General features: G+C 41.3%; 1 long non-coding RNA gene across 5 annotated transcripts in view; it reads left to right on the top strand.

The window, feature by feature from the left end:
* Positions 1–27,477, top strand: part of LOC141097365 (uncharacterized) — an 868,065-nt gene that overhangs the window by 773,845 nt on the left and 66,743 nt on the right. For 4 of the 5 annotated variants that reach the window (XR_012233931.1, XR_012233928.1, XR_012233930.1 and 1 more), the window contains one exon: positions 17,637–18,259. The exons of the other annotated variant lie outside the window; for it this stretch is intronic. This is a non-coding gene — a long non-coding RNA (uncharacterized lncRNA). Of the gene's footprint in view, positions 1–17,636; positions 18,260–27,477 lie in introns of those variants that run through there. 5 annotated transcript variants of the gene reach the window in all.

Below are 27,477 nucleotides of genomic sequence, written 5' to 3' on the forward strand. Positions count from 1 at the left end.
AGGAGCGGGCATAACATTGGTTCAACCTGTTCAGTTGCACAGGGGCCCAAGAGATAAAGGGTCCCACTTCTACCTCTAAAGCAGCAAACAGCTCCTGTCAGACATATAAAGGGCCCTATGTACTGTTCTTGTATAGTGGCCCTCTTCAGACTGTGCCCCATACTGATGTCCGGAAACATTACTCTAGACCAGGGGTCTCAAATTCAAATTTACCTAGGGGCCGCTGGAGGTAAAATCTGGGTGAGGCTGGGCTGCGTCAGGTTTTCCACAAGAAAAGCTCTTACAAAAGCATTACAATGTTATCAAATGTCTTTATTTTTTCATCTTATTTTGTGTTCAAAAATAAAAATAAATTAACAAAATCATAAGAAAAAAATAAATCAGTAATAAATAAAATGAAAATGATAATACAGCAGATATAGAAGACTCATATAGTTGCTGACTAGAGAAATGTAATTATTATTATTCAGATGTCTGTATTAAGTTCTTTAACATTTAACTTTCTGAACATGAATGGAACATTAAACATAAACTGTTTTGAACATGGCTTCTTCTGCCTACTTCTTGCTGCTAGAAATCTGTCAGCGCTTACTCTCGCATAGCCGAGCCACATTTGGCTTAAGGGAGGAAGCAGTTGAGATCCTCAGTAGGGCTTGAAGATGCTCATCAGTAAGTCTGGACCTGTACTTGGACTTATAGAAGTTCAAGGTAGAGAAGAGCTTTTCGCACAAGTATGTGCTCCCAAAAAGACACATGGTCCGCTTGAACATTCGGGAAAGCTCAGGGAAGCTTGGGGGCAATTCTCTAAAATTGCCTGAGCTTGTCTGCTTTTCTACTCACCTCACTGAACTTGGCTTTGAGTTCAGAGTTGCACTGCAGGTCAATGAGCTCCATTTGAAGCACAGGAGGGGCATCTTGCACATCAAAGGAGAAGGGGTCCGCAAAAATTTTAAATGTGGCTCTGTGCGTCTTGAAGTCTGCAAATCTGTGATCAAATTCCTCCTGTAGCTTCAAAATGACATCCATATACTCCTCACCACTGAATGGTGTGCCTGCTTCCATGAGTGCCTTGCATGATGGGAAATGGCCAAGGTTTGTCTGAGAAAGCTGGGCTTTCCATAACATAAGTTTTACCCTTCGCTACAACAGCACCCACTGGAGGTATCGGATCCGCCCCATTTGGAACAGGAAACCCTACAGAAAGATAAAAGGGGGTGGTCCGCCTTTCCTCCTCAGTTTTGTTTCCTGTTCCCAGGGAACCTCAGGATCCTTCAGGAAGACATACCTGGGCCAAATGCATGCCGCCTGTGCGGTATCCACGAGAACGCCAGGGGCTCCAGTCCAGAGGCAGCGTCGGGGGAGATTCGGTTAGACGGCTCCCCCTCGTCTGACGGATGGCTGGTGATGACCGGGTCCATGAAGGACTGCCCGGTCTCACCTAGGAGCGCGCCAGGTGGCACCAGGTTCACAGGGGCTGCCACTGCGGGAGCGGTAAGTGCACCAGTGGCGCAAAGTCAGCAGCAGTGGCGGCAGCGTGGAGAGAGGCGCAGGCCGCACACAATGGCGGCGGCGCGGTAGCCGGCTGGCGCGGATGCTCCTAAGCCCCGGAAGTAATGGGTGAACTTCCGGGGCATGATGGCTGAGAAGCGTGACTGCGCCGGCGTGGGTAAACCCGGGGAGGAGGAGCGACTTCCGGGAAAAAAAGACAAGAAGAACGATTTAAAGAAGCGCCGCGGGCCAGCGGCAAAGAGCCATGTCATCTCCAGGGGAAATACACGCTCCAGCAGGGGACTCTGCGGTGGGTAGCTCCTCCAGGGACTGCGCTACCAGGACAGCCACCACTCGCAGGAGCGAGATGGGAGAGTCAAGACCCAGGACGGGGTCTCAGCCATCTGATCTGGTAATAAAGGCTTCACTGTTTGAGTGTGCAATACATATACTCTACCTATTAAGCTGACATCTCCTCCCCCCCCTCTCTCCTTTGGGCATGTCTCCTCTCTTCCAGACAAAGAAGAAAGAAAAATCCAAACATAAAGAATGCGCTTTATGCGCTCAGCCTCTCCCTGACTCCTACCCTAAAAAGCTCTGTAAGCAATGCACCAGAGAAACTAGACAAGGGCCGGCAGTATCATCAAAGGACATTCAGGCCATAGTTAGGGAGGAGGTACAGGTTATCACCTGTGCCAGTACTCCCGCAGAGACTAGGAGCAAAAAGCAAGTTACCCTCAGCTCAGAGTCAGAGGAAGAACAGGGGATAATCTGATTCCTCACTCACATCATTGTCATCATCAGACTTTGAGGGACGTTCATGCTTTCACCTAGATAGTGTGGATAACCTAGTCAAATCCGTGAGGAACACTATGGGGTGTGAGGAGACAAAGGGCGTCCAAACCGCACAATAAATAATGTTTGCAGGGTTGGCAGAAAAGAAAAGGAGAGCGTTTCCAGTATTACCGGCAGTTAATGCCCTAATAAAGAGAGAATGGGAAAAACACGATCAAAAAAGTTTTCTCCCATCGGCCTCAAAGAGGAAATACCCATTTAGCGATGACGAGCTATTAAAATGGACCAAAGTTCCAAAGGTTGATGCTGTCGTAGCCTCTACCTCGAAGCAATCTACTATTCCGGTAGATGACGCAGGCTTATTGGCGGACCTGCTAGACCGTAAAGCAGAGTCATCATTAAAAAGGTCTTGGGAGTCTACCACAGGCATTTTTAAGCCAGCAGTAGTTAGCACATGCACCGCCAGGTCTATGCTCGTATGGTTGGACCAATTAGATCAACAAATCGAGCAGAAGGTGTCTAGGGAAAAACTACGGGCCGCTATTCCATTAATTAGAGGGGTGGCAGCCTTCATGGCCGATGCATCGGCAGACACCCTGCGGCTGGCAGCAAGATCGGCTGGTCTTAACAATGCCAGGAGGGCACTATGGATGAAGAGCTGGAAGGGGGACACGCAATCAAAATCTAAGATTTGCGCAACCCCGTGCGAGGGTGAGTTTCTCTTTGGGAAAGCCCTAGATGACATACTCGCCAAAGCAAAAGAAAGGAAGGCCTTCCCTTTCTACAGGAGAGCCTTTAAAAGGTGGCCGTTTGGGAGAAGGATACAAGCAGACAGACCAACTAGATGGCCCACAAATGAAGAGAAGCAAAAGGGTAGCATGTTTAGAGGTGCAACATTCCGAAAGGAAAATAAATATTGAAAAATCAGTCCCCCCAGTGGGGGTAGACTAAAGTTTTTTTTCTTCATAATGGGAACGAATAACTTCAAGTCCATGGATTCTAAGTTTAATTAAAGAGGGAATGAAAATAGAATTCCTTCAAATCCCTTACGATTCCTTTGCCATGACCCGCCTTAACTCTATAGTACAAGAAAAGGCCCTCGAAGTAGAAATTCGGAACCTACTATCCAAGGGGGTTTTAGTAGAAGTCCCAGAGGGACAAGAGGGTAGAGGTTTCTTCTCTCCTTTATTTTTAATTTCCAAACCAGATGGTACATTTAGGACAATCATAAATTTGAGCAAGCTTAATATGTTTATAAAAAATTATAAGTTTAAAATGGAATCAATCAGATCCTCCATAAAACTTCTCTTTCCAAAATGTGTGATGGCAGGGATTGACTTAAAAGATGCTTACTATCATCTTCCTATTCATAATAGATACCAAAGGTACCTAAGGGTCGCGGTAGTATTCGAAGGCAAGATCAGTCATTTTCAATATGCGGCCATGCCTTTCGGCCTCTCTACAGCGCCAAGGATCTTTACCAAAGTGATGGCAGAGGTGATGGCCTATCTTCATCAGAAAGACACTCTAATCGTGCCTTTTCTAGATGACTTCCTAATTATCGGGAACTCTATCACCCAGTGTACTAGACGTGTGGCTGACGCGGCCTCATCTTTGCAGGATCTAGGCTGGATCATCAACTTCCAGAAGTCCAGACTCGTTCCGCAATCCCGTCAGATGTTCTTAGGGTTCCAGTTAGACTCTACAACTCAGAAATGTCTACTCCCTCAGGTAGAGATTATGCTCACAAAAGGAAAGGTGGAGGCAGCCATAAATAGACCACGTATGTCTCTGAGAGGGGCAATGTCGCTATTGGGGTTGCTCTCTTCCTGTGCCCCGGCAGTCCAGTGTGCCCATTATCACATCTGCACACTGCAGCATCAGATCCTCCAAGAGGACAGGCGACATAGTGGTCACCTCGAGAGCAAGATAACCTTATCACAGGATGTCTTGGCTTCTCTAGAATGGTGGCTAGAGGATAACCATCTGTCCGCAGGAGTCCCATGGGTTATAGTACCAACGTGTATCCTGACCGACGCTAGCCCCCATGGCTGGGGAGGCCATATGGGAAATAGCTTTTGTCAAGGAAGGTGGAATAGAGATGAGCTGGGCTGTTCGTCTAATTTAAAAGAACTGACGGCGGTATATTATGCTCTATACCATTTTCTTCCACAGCTCCAACAGAGGCATGTCAGGATCCTATCGGAATCTTAAACTTAGCCGAAAGTTATTTGTTGTCCCTCTCGGCCCTCCATATCAGGGGAGAGAACAACCAAGAGGCAGACTTCTTACGCCGACACACTTCAGCAAGGGGAGTGGTGCCTCAATCGCCGAATCTTCAAGGACATAGTAGCTCTATGGGGGTAACCTCAGGTGACCTCTTTGCCATGAAAGAGAACAGACAGATAAAAGCATTTGCCTCCCTGTCCCTTGTCAGATCAGACATACTGGATGCCCTCCTGGCCTCATGGAAATTCAACCTGGCATATGCCTTCCCTCCGATAATCCTCCTACCACAGGTCATTCAGAAGATCAGAACGGACAAGGCAAGGGTAATTTTGACAGCACCATTCTGGCCCAAGAGACCGTGGTTCTCATGGCTACGAACCATGTCGGTGTCAGATCCTTGGGTTCTCCCTTTGATTCCCAACCTACTCTCCCAAGGCTCGTTTTTCCACCCCCAAGTGGACAATTTACACTTGACGGCGTGGAATTTGAAAGGCAGCTACTAAGATCAAAAGGGTTTTCTGAGACACAGAGCAGGAAACAGTCCACTACCCAGATTTATGCAAGAATATGGAAAAAAAATTCTTGTAGTTTCATACAGCTCCTCATACCACAGAAAATTCCGATAGTTCCTATCTTGGAATTTCTACAGAAAGGGAAGGACTTGGGCCTGGCGGTAAACTCGCTAAAAGTCAAAGTGTCCGCATTAGGGGCACTGTACGGCCACAATATAGCGGGAAATAAGTGGATGTCATGATTTATTACAGCTTGCGAACGAATGACTCCAGTTCGCATACCTGCAATCCCTGCATGGGACTTAAATCTGGTCTTAGACGCCCTTATGGAAGAGCCCTTCGAACCAATAGACACGATATCCCTGAAATGCTTGTCACTCAAGGCAGCCCTCCTAGTAGCACAAACATCTGCTAGGAGAGTGAGTGATATCCAGGCTCTATCCATAGACCCACCCTTTTTTCAGATATACCAGGATAGGTTAATATTAAAACCAGACCCCCTCCTACCTGCCTAAGGTATCAACAAAATTCTCAAGAAATACTCCTCCCGATCTTCTTTGGAGATCCCTCCACTCCAGAGGAGCAGAAATTCCACACCTTGGACGTTAAAAGAACTGTCCTAAAATATATTGAGAGGTCCAGGAGCTGGAGGCAGTGTAGGGCTCTGTTCATATCTTTTCAGGGCTGTAAAAAGGGATAGTCACGAAGCGCACCATATCCTGATGGATCAGGGATGCCATTCGCTTAGCCTACTCTGCGAAAAATGAAGATCCTCTGGAGAACATCAGAGCACACTCCACCAGAGCAGTGGCAGCCTCCTGGGCCAAGAGGGGAGACGTTCCAATCGAGGCCATATGTAAGGCGGCAATTTGGTCAACCCCTTCTACCTTCTATAATCACTATAGACATGGCCTTTCATCTACTTTGGACCAAATCTTTGGCAGGACTGTCCTTGGCATGGTGATCCCACCCAGGTGATGGTCTCTGGAATCTCTCCAGTGGGTGCTGTTGTGGCGAAGGGTAAAAAGCCGGATTACCTACTGGTAATGCTCTTTTAATGAGTCCACGACAGGACCCACTCACTTCCCTCCCTATAAAGATAATAGCGATAAATACACCACATATCAAAGTGTATTTCCTAGTATGAAGAAATAAAATCTAGAAATGCAAGAATATTGCCTAACTCTTGGTGGTCCTCCTGGTACTCTGAAATACAAAACTGAGGAGGAAAGGCGGACCGCCCCCTTTTATCTTTCTGTAGGGTTTCCTGTTCCAAATGGGGCGTATCCAATACCTCCAGTGGGTGCTGTCGTGGAATCATTAAAAAAGCATTACCGGTTAGTAATCCGGCTTTTTGTGGAGAATGCTCTCAGGTTGTCATAGGCAGCACTGACAAGTTGCCCCTGGCCTTGTAACTTCTTGTTAAGTACATTAAGCTCATGTGTGATATCAACAAAAAAAGCTAAGTCCATGAGCCACTTTGGATCACTTGGCACAGGAACAGCAACCCCATCTTTATCCATGAAGGCTTTCACTTCCGCTCTCAACTCAAAAAATCTCTTCAATATTTTTCCCCTGCTGAGCCAACGTACCTCGGTGAAGTAGAGCACATCCCCATATTCTGACTCCATTTCCTCTAAAAAAAAAAAAAAAAAAAGCACGAAACCTTCTGTGGTTTAAGCCCCTGGATCTGATTTGGTTGATGCATTTCACAACGAAAGACATCACATTGTCAAACTTCAGGCATTTGCTGCAAAGGGCCTGCTGATGAATAATGCAGTGCAGAGGAATGACCTCCTCCACACCTTCCTCTTCCAGTTTTTTTTTTAACAAGTGTCACCAGTCCATTTTTCCTCCCTGTCATTGATGGCGCTCCATCAGTTGTTGTTCCAACAAACCACCTCCAAGGTAAACCGGTATTCTCAATGGCATCACACAGCTGGTGACATATCTCCTGAGCGGTGGTCTGGCCATGCATTGGAATTACTGTGAGCAACTCCTCTGACTTCAAAATTGTCATCAACACCACGGACATAGATTGCGAGCTGGGCCGTGTCGGTGATGTCTGTGGTCTTATCAAGAGTGACTGAGTATACACTGAAACATTTTGCTCTCTCGCAGTTGATCAGAAATGTCACTTGACCGGTCAGAAAAGCGCTCTGCTACGTTGTTGGCAGAAAGGCTGATGTTGCTAAACTGACCTTTCTTTTCTGGACAGACAATACTTACAGCCTGTAATATGCACTTTTTTTTACAAATTCACTTTCTTTGAATGGCTTTACTGCTTTAGCAATCATCTCATGAACCACGTAGCTAGCTTCGTCTGCTGCATCATTCTCTTTGGTTGCTTTCTTAAAGAAATCTTGTTGCCTCAGTAGATATCTTTTAAGATTAGCAACCCGGTTGGCTCTTTCATCTCCCTGGCATTTTGCATACTCCTCAGCATGTCTAGTTATGTAATGACGTTTCAAATTGTATTCTTTGTGCACTGCAACTTTCTCTGTGCAAATAAGACACGTCGGGATGCCCCTCTGCTCCACAAAGAAATATTGCACTTCCCACTTTTCCTGAAATTGTCTGTGCTCATCACCAACCTTTCTCTTCACTGCAGGCTTTGAAAGACATGTTTGGGGCTGTGTAATAGATAATTCCACTTGGTGTCACTGTTTCAGTGTTAGCCGATGCGTCTTTTCTGCTTTTTTTTTCTGTCCCACTGAGCAGCAATTTCTGCGGCCGCCTCCGCTTCTGAGCCCGGGGTAATGGTGCAAGTTAGCAGTAAGGCCGGCTGATGTCCCGCCTCCGAGAGCAATATACCGCACCGCCCTACCGCTCATTCTGAACCCGGCGCACCTGAGTCTGTGGCGCGGTCCGGTCCCTGCTCGGCTGCTCCTGCTGCATGTGTTGAGTGTGAATCATACGCCTTGCCTGCTGACAGCAGGCTGCTGTGACTGTCTAGCCATCATCATACTCGCCTCCTCCTGTTGTAGCTCGGATGGTCCAGCACCGACATCTTCCTGTATGAATGCGCGGTCACACGTCACGTGGTACCACTTATTAAGCTCATTAATATGGGCGCAATGCTTATGAGTGGAGTGGCATCCATATTCATGACCTTAATGAGCGGTACTGTGTGTGACTGGGATTTCACATGCGAGACTCGGGCTTGTTTCTCGCATGTGTGATCCCGGCTGAGGTGAGGGCCGCAAACTATTGTCCTGAGGGCCCATGAGGTGAGGGCCGCAAACTATTGTCCTGAGGGCCGCAGTTGGCCTGCCGGCTGCGAGTTTAAGACCCCTGCTCTAGACCATTTATGTATTTCTCTGTGATTTAGGCCATATTCAGCAGTCCATCTTTACAAGTTTGAGCCATGTTTCTCAGGCATAGAACATGTATCTGTTATAATGATTGTGGCTATTCACAACTGTTTTTTTTTTTTTTTGCAGCTCCCCAGAAAAGACATGTCCGTTTTTGATCTGAGCCATGAATCAAAATCACCTGTTGAAGTCTATGGCTCCATGATCGTTATGAACTGTATGTGGATTCTGTGTGCTATCCCTATTTAACATTGTAATGGTTTGGGTTAATGTTTAATATTTTTTTCATTAACCTATGAGAATATCACTGATGGTAAAAATTACACAAATGGCCCAAATACTAATGAAAATCTGGTCTAAAACAAAGCAGAATATTGATCCATTTTTTTCACTTGCGTGAAAAAAAACGAACGACTGAGACTTTAAAGCGGTTTTTCCAGAAAGTTCATTTTAATTTATTAGATCTTGTAATAATAATTTCCACATTTGGATGTGTTTAAATAAAATGTTCCTGTGCTGAGATAATCTTTATAAATGTGCCCCTGCTGTGTACTGTGTAATGGCTGTGTCTGACCATGCAGGAGCATGGTCTGATTATACCACAGCTCCTGGGCAGGGGAGGAAGCAAGAGAGGATACAGACATTACAGCACATGGTCGCAAATGATTCTTTTTGTGAATCAAAACATTTCACTGCCTGTTTTTAAGCAATGTTTTAGCTGAAAGAAAGAGTCAGACGTGATCCCGGGCTGTCCTGTCTGTATATTCTCTTTTGCTCCCCCCCCCCTGCCCAGGAGCTGTGGTATGATCAGACCATGTTCCTGCACGATCAGACACAGCCATTACACAGTACACAGCAGGGGCACATTTATAAGATTATCTCAGCACAGGAACATTTTATTTTAACACATCCAATGGTGGAAGTTATGATTCCAAGATCTATTGATTAAAATTAGCTTTGTTAGTGGGAAACCCCTTTAAGCGGAGATCAACTATGGGAACAGGTACCGTGCATTCACTTTCAAAGCGCCAAAAGAGATCGAACTGTTGGGAAACACCATCTAATTCATGTCTGATATGTTCTCTTATGATTAAACTAACAACTTTTATTGGTTCAAATCAGATTTTAATTGAACATTTTTATTAGTCCTAGACAAACTACAGACATCTGCAGTTGATCAAATAAAATGAGTTCTTGTCGTCCATGATGCTTGCTGTTCAATTCTCTGCCTTGATGATTTTCCCTACATGCATGTGACTGTTGCAGCTAATTACCGTACTTGGATTCACCGTATTATGTCATTTACTGTACATGCTACAGCTGTACCACTGCAGGAGTCACATGCATGTACAGCACATCATCACTGATAGGAATTAAATTGCTATTCCCATCTCCAAAATCCTATATTAATATGTAGTAGTAATAGCAAATACCTCCAATGAGAAATGTGGTCTAGTTCTTCTGATTTATGTCCCCTACTCCATGTGCAGAGCATTGCAGTAGCTTAGGTGTCCATGGTTATGACTACTAACAGCTAACTGTCATTATATGAGTGGTCATAATCCTGGATACCTAAGCTACTGCGATGCCCTGCACATGTGGTAAGCAACATAGCTAATCAGAAGAACTGTACTAAATTTCTAATTGGAGATATTTGGTAACATTATTATTATTATTATTATTATTATTATTATTATTATTATTATTATTATTCATAATACATTTTGGGATAGGATCTTGGAGATTGGGATACACTTTTAAACATTTACTTTCAGGGACCACTAAAGTGGCAGAGCTGGATGGAGCTGTGAGGATTTGTATATGCATTAGAGGTGATTCTGGTGAAATTGCTTTGATCAATCAGAGACCAAGTTACTGAGGATGTTTGAGATTAAAAGAAGGATTTGGAGCGTTCCGCTCAATGCGTACGAGCACAAGGGAGCCTGACAAGTGATGTATTCTGTCCAAACCATGGGTAACATTTACAGTTGTGCTCAAAAGTTTACATACCCTGGAAGAAATTTTGCTTTTTTGACCCTTTTTTTTTCAGAGAATATAAATGATAAAACTTTTTCTCCACTCATGGTCAGTGGCTGGGTGAAGCCATTTATTGTAAAACTGCCGTGTTTTCTCTTTTTACATCGAAATGACCTTGGTCAAAAAGTTCACATACCCCATTTCTTTATACCGTGTATTGCCCCCTCTAACATCAATGACAGCTTGAAGTCTTTTGTGGCAGTTGTGGGTGAGATTCTTTATTTTCTCAGATGGTAAAGCTGCCCAAAAAGCCTCCAGTTCCTGTAAAATCCTGGGATGTCTAGCATGAACTGCGTGCTTGAGATCTCCCCAGAGTGGCTCAATGATATTGAGGTCAGGACACTGAGATGGCCACTCCAGAACCTTCACTTTGTCCTGCTGTAGCCAATGACAGGTCGACTTGGCCTGTTGGAACATCCAAGTACGTCCCATGCACAGCAGTATTTGCGGATATCGTGCTGCATGCATCTTTCCTATAACTTTGACTAAGTTTCCAGTGCCTTTGCAGCTCACACATCCTCAAAACATCAGCGATCCATCTCCGTGCTTTACATTAGGAATGGTGTTCCTTTCATCATAGGCCTTGTTGACCTTTCTCCAAATGTAACGTTAATGGTTGTGGCCAAAAGTTCAATTTTGGCCTCATCACTCCAAATTACCTTGTTCCAGAAATTTTGAGGCTTGTCTGTGTTTTGCATATTGTAGGTGAGATACTTTGTGGCATTTGTGAAGTAATGGCTTTCTTCTGGCAGCTTGACCATGCATGTCTCCTTATTGTGCATCTTGAAACAGCCACATCGCTAATTTTCAAAGTGTCCAGTATTTCAGCTGATGTTTTGTGGGTTTTTCTTTGGATTCCGTACAATTTTCCTGGCAGTTGTGGACAAAATTTTTGTTGGTCTACCTGACCATGGTTTTGTTTTTACAGAGCCCCTGATTTTCCATTTGTCACTCTGTTTGAATGCTGCTAACTGGCATTATCAATTCCTTGGATATCTTTTTGTATTCCTTTCCTACACAGTTCAACTACCTATTCCCGTAGATCCATTGTCAATTCTTTTGCTTTCCCCATGACTCACAATCCAGAAATGTCAGTGGCTGGATGAAAAAAGCAAGAGACTGTCTGGATCCAGAAACTCAGCTTTTATGCACACACACTGATTACAAGCAAACAGGTCACAGGTGAGGATGTTACCTTTAGTAGCCATTTAAACCCATTTGTGTTAACTTATGTGCATGTTATCAAGCCCAAATCACCAGGGTATGTAAACTTTTGATCAGGCTCATTTGGGTGTTTTGGGTTGTCATTATGGTTTAAAAAGAGAAAACACTGTAGTTTGACAATAAATAGCTTCACCCAACCACTAACCATGAGTGCAGAAAGTTTTGGTGTAATCATTCATATTCTCTGAAAAAAAGGCCAAGAAAGCAAAAAATTCTGCTGGGCTATGTAAACTTTTGAGCACAACTGTATCTGCAACTGGCTCTACGATCACAGCCATGTATGTTTGTGCTGTAATAGCTGCCGAGGACAGAGTCCCATGGGTGACTAGTCGTACAGGCAGGTCCTATGCGGCTTTTCTACACCCTCTGACAGTGGCTAACAAGCCTCTGCCAATATGTGCATGTAGGTAGAGGCCTGTCAAGTCACTGTCAGTGGGCAGGAAGAAGCTGCCGAGGACCCACCTGTATGACTAGTCACCTGTGGGGCTTGGTACCCAGCGGCTATTAAAATTATGCAATAGCATTTCAGAGTCAGGTGATCATACAACCAGCGGCTGACACATGTTGCCAATAGTTTGAGCAGAATGGATCACCTGTCAGGTTCCTTTTAAACTTTGGCGAACCTGATCATTTTACAAGCAGAGACACTTCTGAAAACACCTGAGCATATTTTGTGACATTTTTCATTTGTTTTCTGAGCGTTTTTCTGACGATCTTGGCCATCGGTGGTTTTTGGAGAGTTTTCCCATGTTTTTTTGTGATGTCTTTCTACTGTCATTTTCAGGTCTTTTTTTTTTTTTTTTCCACTCCATTGAGAGGCTGTGTTCACACAGAGTATTTTGAATAATTTTTCGATCAGAAAATCCTTCTCCAAACCTGGAAACTCTTCAAAACTTTTCCAAACCTTTGATTTTCCCCTCACTTTCCACTCTAAAAACTCTTGTGTGCAAGTAGCCAATAATTAAGAAAATGCTCCTGATTTTTTTAAATCAAAAATGACAACATAAAGCTCTTAAAAAAAAAAAAAAAAAAAAAAAAAAAAGTCCAGCCATCTTCTGAGATTACCAGTTGACTTGTATTGTGATGTATAAAGTGTCTTATGAGCAGAAAACACCAAAACAATTTACTGGTTACTTATTTTAAAAGAAATTTGTTGGCAGATTTTTGCTATGTAGTTCGAAGACAGCAGGAGATGGACTGAAACACAGAATTCAAGATTGTGCCACTTGTTAAAGTGGATGCTGTTTACTAACTGTAAAGGATTTATTACTAAGAGATTAACATTGTCGGATTATATTAGTCCAATAACACCTCATCCTGTGATAGGCAGCTCACTGTCTATGGACTTTGTACACAGAGAGCCTGGTGTGGGCGGGGTTAGCTTTCTCTGCTCTTCTTCATTCCATATCTAAACGCTCTGATTGTTACAAAGGCTGCACCCAGTAATGTAAGTGATATTACCACATTGGATTCAGCTTCTCTTTGCCTACATTATGCTGCGCTCAGATGAAGTAGCAAAAACCTGCTGACAGATTCCCTTTACCTGTTTGGCAATTTTAGAAACCTGAAGTGGATAAAAGATGTTCTTAAGCCTGAACATGTGCGCAGTGAGTCATTTTTATAAATAAATGCTTACTGTATTTTTTGTATTATAAGATGCACTTTTTTCACCCAATTTTGGAAGGAAATGGGGGTGCACCTTATAATCCAAATGTAGCTTACCAGGGGGTGGCAGCAGTGGTGCGGAGTCACAGGAGGCAGTGTCACTGCTGCAGGAAGGCAATACAAGGTTGCGGGCCATGGGATTCAATAAAATGTTGACATTGCGGCAGGAACGGAGTCTCCGCTCTGTACATGTTCCCACCTGTGGGCTTCAAGATAATGTTTGCTGGTGCAGTGCATGTGCAGATTTAGATCTTGGCTCATCATTGAGCCAAGATATAAACCTGCACATGCGCCGCCTCCAGTGTCCAATTTCCTGAAGCCCACTGCCGGAAAATCAATGTACAGAGTGGGGACTCCGCTCCTGCCTCGACGCTTGCATTTTATTGAAGACCAGCATTGCACCGCCGGGACATCCCCTCCTCCCTGCCCAGGGTCTGCAGCATTTCCCCACTCCTGCTACCATCAGCTTACTGAAAAAGCAAAAAAGCAAAAAACACAAATATCCTGAACTAAAAAGTAAGAAATAAACTGCAAATAAGGCATAAAGGTAATAATAATAAGGGTATTTAGTAAACATAATTTTGATCAAAATAATGTACAAGCCATCCCACCATGTCACGGCAACCCTTGTGGGACAGTCCCTACTCTAGTATTTAAAACCTTTTCACTTGCCAAGTGACGTGAATGTGAACAAGGATCGAGCGGCTGAACCACTAGTAAAAGCTTAGGCCAGACAGGATGGTTTCCCAGCTCAGAAAGAGGGCGGTCACACCCATATATGCACTGAATGCACAATGAAATGAATAAAAAACAAATCTGAACTGAAAAAATAAGTTAATGTGTATGCACATTCACGTCACTTGGCAAGTGAAAAGGTTTTAAATACTAAAGTAGGACTGTCCCACAAGGGTTGCAGTGACGTGGCGGGATGGCTTGTACATTATTTTGATCAAAATTATGTTTACTAAATACCCTTATTACCTTTATGCATTATTTGCAGTTTATTTCTTACTTTTTAGTTCAGGATATTTGTGTTTTTTGCTTTTTGTTTTCTCTGGTTAATGGTCATGTGTTAATATGCACTTACATTGTGCATACACATTAACTTACTTTTTCAGTTCAAATGTATTTTTTACCATCAGCTTACTGCAGCACTTAAAGGGAATCTGTCACCCCTTTTTTGAGATATCATGTAATGATATCATTCAATTGTGTGTCACATAAGGATTCTCTTAGTACTTTTGCTTCCTCCTGACCCTGCACCTTTCATGCATAAATACCTTTTTTATACCGGTTCAGATGTATGTAAACTACCACGGTCCGGTCCGATGGGCGGGGCTTATTCACCTGCTCCCCCCTCCCTGTCTTGCTCTACGCATTTCTTCTTGTGTAGAGCAAGACAGGGAGGGGGAGCAGTTGAATAAGCCCCGCCCATCGGACCGGACCGTGGTAGTTTACATACATCTGAACCGGTATAAAAAAGGTATTTATGCATGAAAGGTGCAGGGTCAGGAGGAAGCAAAAGTACTAAGAGAATCCTTATGTGACACACAATTGAATGATATCATTATGATATCTCAAAAAAGGGGTGACCGTTTCCCTTTAACCCGCTGCACTGTCACCGCCCCCCCCCCCCCCCCCCCCCCCCGGGAAGCTACCGTAAATTCTGACCATAAGATGGTCCCTCATTTTATTAAAAAATATTTTTTTCCTAAGTCAAAAAGGATTCATCCTTGAGCACTTGCATTTTGTAGATCTGTATATCCCGACCTTTATTGGACAGTGTTCTTTCAAGAGTAATTCTGTCTTGTTTCAATTTCACATTGATCAGTTACATAGAGCAGAGTAGCCATATCTTACATCACAAAATCATAGCAATCCATAGTATTAATATGTCGGATAAAGCATGTATTTATGCTGCACTTGTTAACAATGGGAAGGGTTAATGGCTCGATAAGTCCTCAGATCAAATATATGCTAGCAAAGGCAATTGAGTTGATAGATTGCAGCATCTCTTTGCAGAGGAGTATTGATCGAACGTGGGCTGCCAAGTCCCATGGCCCTAAGGACGCTACCATTATTATGCCTCCGGTGGTCTATGTTTTGTTTAAATGTATAGTCCGTTCCTGTCTCTCTCTCGATTGTCCTCGGTCTCTCGGCTCTTGAGGAGCATCGTCATATTACACACACGAGTATCAATGTCCTAATTTTTTATTTAATTTTCTCTGCAATGAAAGAAATGAACATCCCTAGAATCATTAGGTTACACACACAGCATTGAACTGTTGGCATGAGCTCCAGTGAGTGCGAGAGACTGGGCTGTGAGCGAATCTAGACGTGTGTAACACTTGCATCGGCTTTCTCTGATTCGTAGAGCAGGTGATGGCTGCTCTTAGAGGCAGTCCGCCGTCCTCGACCGCTCTCCAGCCTATGTCAGAGAGCATGTTCCATTTTTTTTAAAATAGTATCTTCTTTCTCTCTCTCGCTTATTCGTCCCTGAGGTCACAGGGGACATTTTGGGTAAAAGTAGAGAGGGAGAAAAAGGCACAAAGAAATTAAAAGGATGCAGAAGCTGCTATAAAAAAAGGATGAGACTGGGCAATAGGACGTTAGATTGGCATCGCCTCTTGATGTACGTATGACATTAAAATGGAAGGTGTGGCGCTGTGTTGCATGTCTATGTCTTGTTTTATTATTGTGTTTATTATTTGGATAGCGATTTGTAATATTTTGATTATTGTGCCAGTTTGTGACTTACGGAAGTGTTGCAGCCTGGCAGTGCATGCTGGGAATCATCTCCAGACGTCAGATCGGCATTTGGGGGCCGAGGATGACTATGGAGGTGATTCTCCATTGTTCTTTGTGCTCTGCAACTAGAGAGAATCGGTGCTCGGAGGAAATCCTCCAAGTGCGGCACTTTAGGAAGAAAGGTGTGTGATGGTACAGAACAAGCGCAGAAATAATACTCCATTGCCTGAAATGGCTACCGATGATTTATTTATAGGTGCAGTAATAAGTCATCGGGTTTATTGCATCGCTCTCAAGATCCCTTCCCTTTTACAGTCCTGTCCTGTCGGATATTAATTGGAGACAGGTCTTGGAAGATAAGACGAGTGCAGGTTAGATCTGACGATTCTTATCGGTGTCATTGCTTTGGTTGCATTTCATGACCGGGTGAGGATAAAACGCTTGATCATGGCATTGTCTGGGCTGTGGATTATAGAAAAGTATTGTTACCGCAAGCATTTGTGCGGCGAGAAGGGAGAGGACCTACAAAGGCGTCAAGAAAAAAAACCTCTTAAGACTGTAAAAGAATTGCTGGCATTCTGTCTCCGCACGTCACGTGCGTGGCTGGATCACTTGCTATTCTTCGGGCACCGAGAGGACTGAAGATGAAAGTCTCGATGTCACAGCCTGTTTTCACCACTGCTTCTGGAGATCTTACTTATCGATTTAGGGGGGAAGGAGGGCATTGCAGGCAATCGAGAGGGGGGGACGGTGCCTTACTTGACTCCGTCCATTCGCCTTACTTGACACCATGCATTTTTTTTTCCAATTTAATCCAAAAAGATGTCAAATAAAAGGAGAAGTGGAAGATAATGCTGCAAGATAAGATGGGAATTCTTAAGGGAGACTTGATTCTTGCTTTATATGTGTGTGTGTGTGTGTCCCCAACCCCCACAGACGTCTGACCTGCAAGGGCTGAGTGTCAGTCTCATGCAAATACTGCATTTCTGCAGGTTCTGTAGAGGGAGGATACTAGAGAGTTATTGTTAATGTGGAGTGCAGAAAATACCAGCCTACTGCACCCCCTCCAAACACAACTGTTCTGAGTCAGCAGCATCCGGCGCTTGCTTTTTTTTTTTTTTTAATGTGTGTCTGAGTGTGTCTGCAAGTGTGTGTGCCTGTCTGTGTGTCTGCGCGTGCCTATGGAAGGTGAAAGCCAGTCTGTGACAAGCAAAAGGTATGTCTGAGAGCTATTCCAAATCTCACTGATTTCAATCTTTGGGAAGCATCAGATGTAGTCTCCAAAGAGGATGGGTCTAGGCGACGGGGGGATGTAATTATGTTAATGCCATATCTGCGGAGGGCACAGATTCCTCATTTTAATTGTTCGTCTGTAGACTGTGTTCAAATATTGCACGTAAAATCATTTTCCGATAACGTTCGGAATAGGCTCCCTTACCGGATTTTGCTACATCTTTTCCTTTTTTTTTTTTTTTTTGCCAACGAAACACTAAAACGACAAAATCAGCTGATTTTTTTCCCCCATACTGACTGGCACCTTCTAATCCTACAGGACAGATTCTGTTATTTCCTTATACTATACTAACGCTTTGTTTTGTTTTTCCCATTCCTATATTCTATGCAGAAGAAGTAGTTTTCGGAAGGACTCTGATTTCTCCGTTCGCTGGATCCTACGCTATTTGGGTTTGCTTACAGTCGACGAGACCTTTCTGGGCCATTGATTGAAAATGTATTTACGGGAGGAAATGGCAAGGGAATGCACCTTAATTGGAAATAATATTGCCGCTCCGGTGACACAAGGCTTTTTTATGAAGTGAATGTCGGGATTATGGTCTATACCCCTAGCCAGCTAAAGCCCCCTGGTGATAGGAAAGTGTTTTCAGCTCCTTTTCATTGTCCCTTTTTCTGTATCGGCTCCTGATCTCCTGCAAGACAGAATATTCTTTTAAAATAAGATTTATTTACAGACAAAATGTATGGAATCAGCCTTAAAGAACCCCATATTCCAGGGCCCAGATAGCAACAGGATATGGCTGTAGGTTGCAGCATCTCCCACACTGACTCTTCATATTTTGAGGATTTCATTCTTCTCCTTACTGTCTCCTCTAGGCTCTGGGAGGAACGCTGCACTGTGTTTGTGGTTTTATATGTTGTAACACTGATGTATATCGTTGCCATTTTTCCAGTCGAAAGCGAAAAAAAACCTTCCAAGACGAGAGCAGCGGAGTGATTTTGGACTTTTCCTAGTCCCTGAGACCCTAACTTGTGAGGATTTTTCAACATTGATCACAAGTTTGGCTCTTGGGACCTAGGCGGAGGGGAATCAGCAGCTCTGGACTGTGATATTTGCTTGTGTATCGCTGATATCGAGGGAGTAAATCATGTCCTTGTATCTGTTCCTGGGTTACATATGTGAATTTTTTTTTTTTGGGGGGGAGGGGGAAGGGTGGGGGTTTGGAAATGGTGTATTAAATGTGTTTTTGTTTAAAATAATAAAATATGACATATTTCGGTTTGCAGTGTGAAATGTCTTGTTTTTAATGTTTTCTACTTCCAAGATTACCAGGCAGTATGTTGTATTTTCTAGCCTCTGTGTCATGTTGTTCTAAAAATGTCATTAAAATCAGCACATTTTTTGACACTTTGTGGCGGTTTTATTTTTAAAAGATGTATATCTGTGTATGTGTAAATATATAGGTGTGTGTATATATAGATATATATAATCTCTAAATACTATATATATTATGTATATATAGACATATGTTCATACATATACACATGTGTGTGTGTGTGTGTGTGTATATATATATATATATATATATATATATATATAATATTTCATAATGACTGCTGTAAAGAAATGGCCATAGATTCATTAATAACTTAATTTAACAGCTGATTATTCCATAGATATCTAGAATTGAATCATTGCCATTTAATCATCTAACCCATGCCTGCCTATCTTGAATCTGCTCCTTTAATGAGCTGCAGAAGATCCGCTCATATAAAGCTATGCTAATGATATATTTTTGATTTTTCTTTTTTCTTAAAGGTTACATACAGCTTTGTCTTATTCGGGTAATTGAAAAGATTGAAATCTCAACTATTTCTACAAAAAAATGACATTAATGAGAAAAAGCGGTATAAAATAATAGGTAAAAACAAGATCCAGAAAGGATATGTTTGAATTCTCCGAGTTATTTATGGGCAAGTAGGCAGTGGGGGGGGTTACATGTATAATTGGGTGTGTCCCCCCCCCCCCTGACTTTGGTTTTTTTTCATCTAGATCCGATCATATTTTTATGTGATGTGGGTAATATCATACTGTACTACCGCTACAAAAAAGAAAAAAAAAATCTTCAGCTGGAGAATGTCGGAGTAGGGAGGGAGGGTTGGGGGGGAGGGAGAGAAAGGGAATCATGTGCGGTGCATACAAAAAAGGAGGGTTGTTAACAATTCGATGAATTCCTGGCGGGTAGACCAGACTGAGCCAGACGCATATATTAACTGCTGTCTGCTGCTGATGTGAGCTTGGTCAATGTGCTGGAAATGAAGGATCACCTAGGTTTTGACACCAGCTTATTTGTACATTTTAATTTTTTTTTTTAAAAGCCCCCAAATCGTCGCTATCAACATCTACGACTGGTTAACCCCTTCCGTGCCGCTCGTCTTTGTTCAAGGCCGACTTTTATCTCTTCTAAATCGTTGATTTTGACAGCTTTTACCCCCTATTTACTTTCCATACCGATCTATCCAGTTCCATTTTTTTTTTTTAATCTAAATTTGTTTCATCAATCGGAAACCGCCCCCCCATTTACACCTCAATGGCGCTATAGCGTTGATCGAATAGAGATCTTTAACAGTTTCTTGCCGAGGCTGCTCGTAGAGTTAGGTCTTGCCAGTTAAGGTTGAACGATTTGTGATTTTATTTGTCGTGATGGAAGACTAATGTAATTTAAAACTGAATTACAAAAAATCCATACGGAAAAAATAATTTTTTTTTAACCTTAAATGTTTGTTAAAATATTCATAAGCTTTTGCAATTCGGAAAACTGCGGCAATATATTCTTTTTCCATTTCTACCTGATCGAAACATAAATTAAAATTATTTTTTTTTCCTTTTAACTTGCATTTTTGTTAATATCGTGTCCATTTTTTTTGTCATTTTTTAAACTAATTTACTGATGATTTTCTATTGATCGGTAGATATCCGAGAGAAAAAGAAGTGTTAAGTTGTAATATACTAGAATATGCCATAAATCCTTCTTTAAAGCATTACAGCAGCTGTCAGCAGTGTTATCATAATAATTACTGTGAAATCACTTACCCTGTAAACTTTCCATTTTCTGTCTTGCTGAATCTTTTTTTTTTTTTTTTTTTACTGGGATTGCTCGGCAGAAGGTTAGCATGGTAAATATGTCACTACTAATTGATGCGGATTTATTATAGTGTAGCACGAGGATCACTTGAACGTGACTCTGCCACAAAATCTGACAAAAAGGTGGATAAAACGCAAAAGACATGCAAAATAAAACCAAAACGAAAAAACACAAAAGATAGTAAATGTTCTGTGTTATCTGTCTAATGCTGAAATAAAATGCTATCCTATAGTATCATGACTTGTTATATATAATCCAAATTTTGAATGTGTGAAAATTGAGGGAGCCAAACTTGATTTGATTCTGTGTATAGGTAGATATATATAATCCCAAAAAATATATTTAGACAGATATTGAAAGACATAGGATATATTTATTCATATTAAAGAGATGGATGTTGAAAACGCAAAAGACATAGAAAATAAAAGCAGAAATAATAAAGACTTATAAAATAATTTGTGTAATATTTGTCTATTGTTTTTATAGCACCATTGATTCTTTGGTGGCTGTATGTGAGAAGGGGGGGTACATACAAAATACAAGCAATGAACAAACTAATAGCGACATACAGAGAATTGTAGACTCATAGAAAGTTAGAGATGGAAGGGACCTCAAGGGTCATCGTGTCCAACCCACTGCTCCATGCAAGATTCAAGGGGGGCTTATGTTACTACATTACTAAAATAGCATGCTGTCGTATCATAGCTTATTATACAGTCCAAATCTCACTAATATATAAAATGGCGGAGAAAAATTGATGGAGCTTTATATGATAGTGTGTGTCTAAAATAGTGAAAAAGTAAGGATCCTTTATTCCACAACACCAGAATTTTGTCTCCCCCAATATTCCTCTGGCACCATTCCTTATCATCCAATAACACATGCCAGTATCTGCCATGGAAACCTGATTTATCATGATTTACACTCGAGGCAAGATGGGGTGGACAGATAAATGTCTCGATTCTGAAAGACTTCTATAATTAACAAATGATATCATTCGAATCCCTGTCTGAACCTGAGACCAGTTGGGCAGACACGTCCATCAATTTCCTTTCCAATAGTTATGGTTCACATTCAATATTATATATACCAGAAACTAAGAAAATGTAAATATAGAATAATGTAACAGGCAAATATCCATCAATGGTTTCAAGTTATTGGTTTTCTTAGAAGCCATTAATAATGGATTAATTGTTTCTTCGTGGCAAATCGTAGATAGCGGCTCATCCTGCGGGCGGGTCCTAATAGGGTCACTAACAGCTAAGATAAGCTCATCGTCTTGGTACAGAACATATTCTCCAAGTAATTCACTAAAACAAGGAAACCTTAAACAATATGTTATAATAGTAAATGGGATACACCAAGACAAGACTCCAACAAGACGTATTCTAACCTTCTTAAAAGAATAGATAAAAACAGAAAAATATAAAGCAAATGTGGTTTATTTTGACCTTAGAAATGTTTCTTGACTTAATCTTTATATTATAAAATTGCATTCTAATAAAATAGGAAGATTGTTCTAGAAAAGTCCAAATGTATAATAAGCCTCTAGTTAAAGTAATTGGTTTGCCCAATCTTATACTAATTAATAAAATGGTGCGTTTGTTAGTTTAAAGCGACATATACTGTACATTAAGGTGCCAAGGGAAAATGAACTTTGCAAATTGGTAAGTCTTACCCCTCAAATGTGTTCCTTTTGGCATAAGAGGCATGTGAATTATTCCATGTGGACTAGTAAAAAAAGGATTTTTTTTTTTTTAAAAAGATGAAAAAAAGTTCAAATCACCCCCCTTCGTCTCATTGGAAATTAAAGGGTTAAAAAAATTATTTATATATACACACACATTTGGTATCACCGCGTTCAGAAACGACCGATCTATCAAAATATAAAATCAATTAATCTGATTGGTAAACGGCGTAGCATACCATACATAACGCGGGATATGCATGACGATAAATACTAAACAAACATTTAAAACTGCAATATGATGTGCCATTGAGCAACCAGTAAATGATAACTAATCTTAAAAAAAAAAAAATTATAAAATATCTATGACCCAAATGGAACAAAATTAGAAGGTAAGACCTTGAAAAACCTGCGACTTAATTTTTACCATGCATTTCCTTGGCCACCCTACTGTACATGTATAAATATGTCTATAGTAAACCTATAAAGAGAAACCACACACATCATAAATACATTTAGTATTAACATACAAAAAAACTTTTTAAAACACAGATGAAGTAAGAGACCCCATCTTACAACTACCAGCCAAGAAATGAGTGGTTATGTTTGTGTTAGTCCCATTGATCAAAAAATTATAAAACAAAACAAAAATGGCTCCAAAATACAACAATTGATAGAACAGGAGAAAATTTGGATTCAAGAATGAATCCCCTAAAAGTGGTGTTATATATAGATTTCTAATATATAGATTATTCTCCACAGTTTTGCATTGTTACCAGTGTCAGTGCTTGATATACAAGGTAAAAGTGATTGGTGCGTTACTTAGTAATTCATACCAAAAATATTGAATTAACCAAAAATATATAACACTGTATACGAATATCCAATAAAGTGCAAGAGGTTAAAGAGGCTATAGAACGTAAGTATGCTGCATACTATGGCAGAAATGATGATGGCTCCCTCAAGCATATAATGTGTGAGCCTGTCCTGATGAGACCAACTAGGAACAGAAGATATGAGACAGTAAATATGGTAAGACTGAATCAAACCAAACACATCTCATATTTATTCCAGTTATACCACTCTCGCTATATGTATATATATATGTGCTTGTGTAATATATACAGTGCCTTGCAAAAGTATTCGGCCCCCTGAAACTTTTCAACCTTTTCCCACATATCATGCTTCAAACATAAAGATGCCAAATGTAAATTTTTGGTGAAGAATCAACAACAAGTGGGACACAATTGTGAAGTTGAATGACATTTATTGGTTATTTTAAATTTTTGTCGAAATACAAAAACTGAAAAGTGGGGAGTGCAATATTATTCGGCCCCTTTAACTTAATACTTTGCTGCGCCACCTTTTACTGCGATTACAGCTGCAAGTCGCTTGGGGTATGTCTCTATCAGTTTTGAACAGCTAGAGACTGAAATTCTTGCCCATTCTTCCTTGGCAAACCGCTCGAGCTCAGTGAGGTTTGATGGAGATCGTTTGTGAACAGCAGTTTTCAACTCTTTCCACAGATTCTCGATTGGATTCAGGTCTGAACGGTGACTTGGCCATTCTAACACCTGGATACGCTTATTTGTGAATCATTCCATTGTAGATTTTGCTTTATGTTTGGGATCATTGTCTTGTTGGAAGACAAATCTCCGTCCCAGTCTCAGGTCTTTTGCAAACTCCAACAGGTTTTCTTCAAGAATGGTCCAGTATTTGGCTCCATCCATCTTCCCATCAATTTTAACCATCTTCCCTGTCCCTGCTGAAGAAAAGCAGGCCCAAACCATGATGCTGCCACCACCATTTTTGACAGTGGGGATGGTGTGTTCAGGGTGATGAGTTGGGCTGCCTTTACGCCAAACATATCATTTGGCATTGTTGCCAAAAAGTTCGATTTTGGTTTCATCTGACCAGAGCACCTTCTTCCACATGTTTGGTGTGTCTCCCAGGTGGCTTGTTGCAAATGTTAAACAACACTTTTTATGGATATCTTTGCAAAATCGCTTTCTTCTTTCCACTCTTCCATAAAGGCCAAATTTGTGCAGTGTATGACCGATTGTTGTCCTATGGACAGACTGTCCCACCTCAGCTGTAGATCTCTGCAGTTCATCCAGAGTGATCATGGGCCTCTTGGCTGCATCTCTGATCAGTCTTCTCCTTGTTTGAGATGAAAGTTTAGAAGAACGGCCGGGTCTTGGTAGATTTGCAGTGGTATGATACTCCTTCCATTTCAATATGATCGCTTGCACTGTGCTCCATGGGATGTTTAAAGTTTTGGAAATCATTTTGTATCCAAATCTGGCTTTAAACTTCTCCAGAACAGTATCACGGACCTGCCTGTCATTTTCCTTGGTCTTCATGATGCTCTCTGTGCATCAAACAGAACCCTGAGACCATCACAGAGCAGGTGCATTTAAACGGAAACTTGATTACACACAGGTGGATTATATTTATCATCATTAGTCATTTAGGACAACATTGGATCATTCAGAGATCCACAATGAACTTCTGGAGTGAGTTTGCTGCACTGAAAGTAAAGGGGCCGAATAATATTGCACACCCCACTTTTCAGTTTTTGTATTTCCACAAAAATTTAAAACAACCAATAAATTTCGTTCAACTTCACAATTGTGTCCCACTTGTTGATTCTTCACCAAAAATTTACATTTGGTATCTTTGTTTGAAGCATGATATGTGGGAAAAGGTTGAAAAGTTCCAGGGGGCTGAATACTTTCACAAGGCACTGTAACTATATATACTGTAGGTTCACACCTTGAGCTAAAGCCTTGTGTCTCTTTAGCATGGAATACATTTTTTTCACGTTTTGTTGTTGTGCGACCTCTCTTTCTCATATCCAATCGGGACAATAAGCATTTGATACATTGTCGAATTTTCAAGATTTCCCACCTACAAAGAATGGAGAGGTCTGTATTTTTTTTTTTATCGTAGGTACATTTCATCTGAGAGATACAGAATCTAAAAAAAAAAATCCAGAAACTCATATTGTATATGTAAAACACATTGCTCTGAAAGAAAAAACATAAATCCCACATTGTTATTATTTTAAGAGATGGTATTTCTTTTCTTTGTTGTGATACAACCGAAACACATTGACATGTCATGTTTTCAGAACACCAAAAACTTGAACTTATAGAAACACTCTTCCCATGAAAGTTTTTATCCTCTTAATTTATTGCAAACATCATATTATACAGCACAGTGCACTTACAATTGCTCATTTTGCCCAGCTAGTTCTTCTCTTTACTCTATGTAGAAACATGAAGTCACTATTCCCTGCATTTATCATTCCCCTCCCCATCTCCTGACCCAGCTGCTCCCTCCTGCCCCAGCCTGGGATTTTTGCAGTGACTCTTGCAAGGAAAAAAAGACAGCGCTTAGAAGGATTTAGTTAATCAGGTTTTAATCATGTGATGTCATAGACTTAATGGAAAAGAGAACTATTAGCTGGGTAGAAAGGCAAAATGAGCAACTGTAAGTGCACAGTGCTGTATAATATGATGACTGCAATATACTAAGAGGATGAACATTTTGATGAAAGTGCTTCTATAAAGCAAAAAATATTTCTATTTCCAGACAGCAAATTAGAATATGTTGCTACAATGGTTCCTTAAAAAGGTGCTTTTTGACCTATTCTTCAAGGGAATATTTTCACATAATAGCCCACCTTGTGGTTAGGCTTGGTATTACAAGTAAAACATGCAAAGGAAGTTTTTAAGTATCTGAAAAGTTCTATGTGCCTGAATATCAGAGATCAACATCTTACACTGTTGGGACCTGTATCTGTCTCAAGAATGGGAATGGACAGGAGGCTGCACTTGCACTGTGCAAACCCTTCACTTGTATAGGACTGCCAAAAATTGCTAAGAGGACGCACATGTCAAAGTTCAAAACTCCCATACAAAGGGAGAAAGAAAGACGAGCGTGGACAGCCACCTCCCCACTATCACTCTTAGCAGCACGCAATAAGGCAGCATTCTCAGCATCTATAAATAGCTATATATAAATCAATTATAGAGTAAACATCTAGAGGACATTCATGTTGTATCCTTTGGATATAAGTAGCAATTGATGGTACACGTGACTCCGTGTGGGGGGGTGGTGCACAAGTAGGGTTCAAATCCGGTAATATAATAGTATGAAAGCCTTGGCACACAAGGGTTTGTGGTTAAAGTGTAGGATAGGTTCAGTCATGCAATCCAACTGATGTGACTGCCAAAGCACATTCATACGGGTAATATATGACAGGTCCCTGTTCAGATTAGGAAAAGCTCTTCTCTGACCCTGGTCTGTTCCTACCTGACCGCAGAGGTTGGCCCCCTAAGATAACGCAATGGCGCCCCCACTCGATGGCAGCTTACCCAGAATGTCCGTAGCAGCTCTTAGGATTGCTAGAGTAACAGATCCCTAAGAAATAAAGGAATCACACACAAAACAACTGCAACCAATACAAATTATAGCAAAGTGAATGAATCCAACAAAGTCTACCTCCAGCAGGAAACACCAGTAGGGGAAGGTATATAAAGCTGCACTTGAAAGGTGATAGGACAGACAGAGTAGATGAAAAACACCTGTTACCCAAAACTGACAGAAACAAAGATAACAGAACAAAAACACCCATAGAAAAGGTGTATCTGCTGTGGCTCAGCGGGAAGAGACACAGAACACAGGATCAAGGGTTTGAAGCATGATATCAACATAAATGCAAAGCAATATTGATGATGCTGTCCTACATCTGGACCTTCAGCTGAATGATGCGGATTGCTGGAAGAATAAAAGGTGAATGTTTATTGATGCAGTGGTAACGGGCTTGCAACTGCCACCACGCCACCAGCAACGGCAAGCGCTGTACCCAATCTGATGAAGGTCTGGATTGAAATGCCTGTTTAACAAAATATTTGCATTCCCCCAGAAATAACAATTCTGGAGCATCTTTGCTTAGAATGTTGTGATGTGCTGTTATTTCTCCTTATAAATGTATTGGGTGACCTAAAGTCATTTCCATGTGTCAATTTATGGTAAAAATCCAACAGAAGTGTTATTTAATAGTGAATACCCTGTTGTTGTTTTTTCAGGAACAGGCATTTCAGTAGAGCTGATACTGTAGATCCTAATATAGATCCTCCTTAGCTTTAATGATCTGCAGGACATGCATGTAATAAATAACGCTATTACATATTTTAAGAACTGGTTGTATTTTGTGAACATTACTCTAGATGTTCATACTGTCTGCTGCCTGATAACATTAATGCTATTAGTCATATTACTGCCAATTTCTATTTAGCCATGAGTCTAACAGATAAGAATGAGATAGAAGAAATATACAGAGCACCATTTGCAGAATTAAAATTTTAATTTACCACACTCAAGCTGGTTAT

The sequence above is a fragment of the Dendrobates tinctorius genome, unplaced genomic scaffold (genome assembly GCF_039654945.1).
Source record: "Dendrobates tinctorius isolate UK_male_01 unplaced genomic scaffold, ASM3965494v1 ptg000084l, whole genome shotgun sequence".
Lineage (NCBI taxonomy): Eukaryota > Metazoa > Chordata > Amphibia > Anura > Dendrobatidae > Dendrobates > Dendrobates tinctorius.